The sequence below is a fragment of the Notothenia coriiceps genome, unplaced genomic scaffold (assembly GCF_000735185.1).
Source record: "Notothenia coriiceps isolate Sejong01 unplaced genomic scaffold, NC01 NC01_scaffold00009262, whole genome shotgun sequence".
NCBI classification, from domain to species: Eukaryota; Metazoa; Chordata; class Actinopteri; order Perciformes; family Nototheniidae; genus Notothenia; species Notothenia coriiceps.
The window spans coordinates 1-4,830 of NW_011341963.1; the positions used below are offsets into that span (position 1 = coordinate 1).

The 4,830-nt window shown below is 42.1% G+C and overlaps 1 long non-coding RNA gene across 2 annotated transcripts; it reads right to left on the minus strand.

Annotated features, from left to right (window-relative positions):
- Positions 1 to 1,248: 1,248 nt before the first annotated feature.
- On the minus strand, positions 1,249 to 4,830 carry LOC104945210 (uncharacterized). 2 transcript variants are annotated; one of them, XR_798317.1, is made up of 4 exons: positions 4,816 to 4,830; positions 2,317 to 2,453; positions 1,873 to 2,095; positions 1,249 to 1,296 (listed from the first exon to the last, which is right to left on the minus strand). It is a non-coding gene; the product is annotated as an uncharacterized lncRNA (long non-coding RNA). The 2 variants fall into 2 exon arrangements; XR_798316.1 differs by having other exon boundaries at positions 4,700 to 4,824.

The following is a 4,830-nucleotide window of genomic DNA, read 5'->3' on the forward strand; positions in this document are numbered from 1 at the left end:
CTTGGGATATGAGATATTTTTGTAGCCATTCGTGGTGAAGGCATCTGTGCTATTGTATGCATTATTTTGGACCCAACATTTATACAGGCATGGCAGAATATGGCACTATTTTCACATGAATATTCCATTGTCTATTTGTATACCACGAGCTGCAAAATGACCGCCTAACCCACTGTACAGGCGGTTACTTGTTTAGACATACCTGGGCAGGCTCTGTTTTGCCGTGGTATCCTGGCACCTGCGGGCCGCAGAGGGGCGGCGTAGTTTCGGGCGACGAAGACTGCTGCTCCGGGGGCGAGGGCGGCGAGTCAGGCGGGAGTAAGCTAGTGTCCACAACGGAGGGTAACGTGATGTCCGCATCTGACCTGTTGCTACTGTCTGCAGTAGATGCAGTGTTGCTGGCGTTTAGTGATGGTTGCTTTAACCATTTTCGTATAAATGATTATCCACAGATCAGACGTGTGTCACTGCTGTGGAAGCACTTTGGAAATGATGCACGCGCAGCGGAGCAGGTCACGCGCACCTGACACAATTTGTTGTTAGTATTTTTCGCTACGTTCTCTTTTTTGAATGGTTGCATAACGTTCAACTTCCCCGAAGATCTCGACGCGAAGCCTGAAGGGTAAACACCAGGTTTACTAATCTACCCGCACAATTTGTCCGGTGTCGGAATGTCTCGCTATGTTAGTACATTCTTATAAAACAAAACACCATTTAATTTCGGGTTAAAATGTGTTGTAACTGCGTTACTGAGCATTGTAACGGGTAATATATTACCCACATTTCATTAGTAATGCGTTACATTACTTCGTTACAGCAAAAAGTAATATATTACTGTAACTCCGTTACTTTTGTAACGCGTTACACCCAACACTGATTAAGAGGACCTACTGTATCATGCAAAATGCACTTTTCTATGTCTTTTATACATAAATATGTGTCCCCGGTGTGTCAGGGAAGTTTTTATATATCTGAGACCCATAATATATGCCTAAAAATAGCATAATAGGAGACCTTTAAGCAAGTTCCAGAATATTTTCAATCTCAATGTTGTTTAATGGTGACGTTTGTAAAAGTTATATCTTTCTCCAGTATCAATAACAAATCTAATGTGTGTCCCTTTTGCATGTTGTTGTAAGTATAATTGTAACTTCATTACCAGCCGCTGCTCCTGAAATCAGCGTGGCAAATACGGGACTCTGCCTGGAGCTCATGTAGTGAAGAGGCTTGAAGAGCAGGCCGTCTCTCGCCATGGCAAAGAGCACCCGTGGCATCGGAAACATCACTCCCAAAAGACTGTGGAAAAACCAAACCAAAACTTCAGTGGGATTAATTAAAAAAATATAAATTGTTGACTCAATTTAACTAGATTCATTCATTCATGCACGTGGGTATATACAAATGGATCCCTACAAATAATTAAACTGGCACTAATTTGCCTCAGCAATACAAGACCATATATTTTTGCTTTTGTTCAGTCTCCCACCTTTAGGTTTACCCTCTAATAAAAAAAAAAGTGTTGGACAGCCCTGCTCTAACTGGAACGATGTTGCACGCCTTCACACAGCAGATCCACTGCTTAAAATGTACTGCAACTTTGTAAAATAAGCATGGATCCTCCTTGCTTATGTGCACATACACAGTAATTATTTTCAAATACAAGAAGTTAGTTTTCATTTAAAAAATGGCCAAGTCAATTTAGGTTGTTTCGTTTTAAAGTAAAGAAAACTAAAAGACAACTGGAGACACTTAAATAGCAACTGAGCCTTTTACAACCTGACACAAGAACAATGCACATTATGTTTTCCTACTTAAAACTGAACGTTTGACTTCACCCTCTTCAACCTCATGTGTAAGACTCCAGATCTGTACCTTGTTGAGAGAGCACAGAGGGATCCCACAGCCACAACGTACTTTGCAGGCTCCCAGTGGATATATTCAAAGGCCACAGGAAGAGGGCTGAGGTTGTCGAGCAGATAGTAGGGCATCATGAGAGTCAGAGCAGCTGACACGCCAAAGTAGGCCACGAAGCAGATGAGCAGGGACGCCACGATCGCAATAGGTATGGCTTTCTGCGGGTTCTTCACCTCCTCCCCTGAAAAATCATGTAGATGAGCCGAGTTCTTGCAACATATCCTTCGTAATACCACTACAGACATAAAATATTGATATATTTGACATTATGTGGCATGAACATCCTCTGTAAATGGTGAAGTCTTTTTTTTTTTTTTTTTTACAAGGTGCTTATTCATGCCAAGACATCATTCTCTCGTTATTCAACCCATAAGTAGCTTTACTCATACTTATCTACATTACCTGTTGTTGCAATGCAGTCAAATCCAACAAAAGCATAGAAACAGGTTGCTGCTCCTGCAAGTGTGCCATCAAAGCCAAAAGGGAAGAAACCACCAACCCCATAGTCAACCGTTTCATTTTGTGATGGGTCAAGATTCCTGTACAAAGGAAAGAAACAGCTTTAATCTATTGCTTTCAGTTAGGAGGGTAAATTGTCCTCAGGCCAGAGCTTAAGCAAAATGTAAGGATTGAGGGCAATGGGTCACTCATCAAAATATTTCTTCTTAAACAAAATGAAGTCACACAGGTACTCTGGATCTTATTACTTTGGTTTTGACACTGCCGATAAGCAAAGCATTTAAAAATGACATTTAAAAATTCAATGGCAACTATTCTATCCAGAATCAGATCTGGTTACGCTAGATAATTAATAGAAGCCACCACACTTTGCAGTTTAAAAAAAAAAAAAGGCATTTCAATTCCTAGAAGCATTCCGGTATTCTGAAATTAAACGGAATATGTCACTTTGATCCAGTGGTGTAGTGGGGATTTTTTTTACTGGGTGGACGGGAGACGCTATGGACGCGCTCGTGAACTGTCAACGAGGGGGAGGCTTGGGGGACCTCTGTGTCGCCTGTCAGCGCAACTTACATGATGCCGTTTAGACAATATAATAATAAAGGGCGGTGCCGGCTGTGCGCGACTATCACACACACACACACACGATCTCAGTTTGATAATTTGGCTCAACAGTTTCTCTCCATCATATGGATGATGTCAACATAGTCAAAGTCTGACCATCTTCACTACTTGTTGCTATCGTTGTGGAATAAGTCGTTTTCTAACGGCATATCTTACCAGCATATTTTTACTATGATCTTACTTATGATAGTCCTGCATGACAACTCTTGTATCCTATGTATTGATAACACCTGAAGCAGTCAGTGTCTGGGGCTAACATTTGAAAACCTATGACCTGATGAAATGAAAGACACAAGATACATTTTTCGCAACATCCAGACAAAAAAGCCTCTGCAAACATCTGTATGTATACACTGGATTTCGACATTTCAAACTTAAAGATCCACATTCACCTGGTAATTTATAATGGAAGAGCAAGTCTCGATCCAAAAAAAGGACCCGTCTCTAGACCCTGGAAATCCAGACTAGAAGGTAAGATTCAGTTTTATATGTACTTTTAGCAGTGTTGGGCAAGTTACTTCCCAAATGTAATACAGTACATATTACCGTCTTTTTTTCAAGTAATGAGTGAAATTACAATATTACTGTCTCTGAAATGTAATGAGTTACACTACTTTTATATTAATATTGAGTTACTTTACCAAAATAACAACAAAATAAAGGCTAGTATTTTAAAATGTAGTTTAGTGCAGCTCATTATACATCCAGTGAACCGCGATGTGGTATAGCATAACAACTATAGGCCATTAAGGCTACTAACAACTTTTATTACATGGCTTAGTTGAATACTCGATTCTGATTGTAAATTCTTAACATGTGACACGTTGTTAATACAGTACAGACCACTGTCAATAACTATACTGAAGGTTGCTAAGGAGGATCAAGAAAGGGAAAGGAAAAGAGGTTAAAAGACAGAGAGCTGGACGTCAGATAAATCACCAGAAGAAGGCAGAGAGGAAGTAAACAATAACAGGACACGGAATGGGCTCTGTAGTTTGTTTAGTATATGGCTGTGTAATAAGCGGGATAATGTGCAGCATTATGGGGTCATTATGGGGAAAAGAACACCCGACAGGCTGATCAGGGGACCCGATGCGAAGCGGAGGGATCTTGGTGAGCCTGAAGGGTAAACACCAGGCTCATAATCCTTTTTCCCGTTGATGGAGAGGACGCTGGCGTTGACTGTTCGCCGCTTCTCCGCCTCTGTCACCCTCTATCACCCTCAACTACCATTCGTTCTTCAATCTTTCGAATTGGACCACTGCCCTGCATTTACACATCTTTAATGCAGTGCACATTGTTTTTAAAAAAAAATTATTTTTTTATTTTTTTACTTATTTTGGACTTCTGCCTCCGTTGCTGGCTGTAGCCGGCAGCCCTCACGTAGCCATCAACGTGCCGGGTGGCTATTGCTATCTGCTACATCGCCTACTATCTGTCTCCGTCCCACGCAACAACCGTGGACTCTCTCTGCCTCCTGCCTTCATCTCTGGGGTGCATCTGTCCCGTCCCGCTGCTCACATCCTCCTGCCATGTCGTGGATCTTCCTCATCTCCACAACAATCCTCCACCTCTGTGAACCTAGCTAGCCCGCTAGCTGCTATCTGCTGCTATCTGCTGCTAGTTGCTATCGCTGCTATCGCTGCCATCACACTGCTCCCAGCCATTCCGCCTGTCATCATGCTGAAATACTCCATCTCACAGCTGCTGTCATTGACCAACTCCTCCACTCCGTCTTCCATCTCAGTCATCAGACATCTTGGACTCCTTCGTCGACCCCGCTACATTCACCGAAGCACCCGCCGCAGTTTTGTTTACCTTCAGCACGGACAA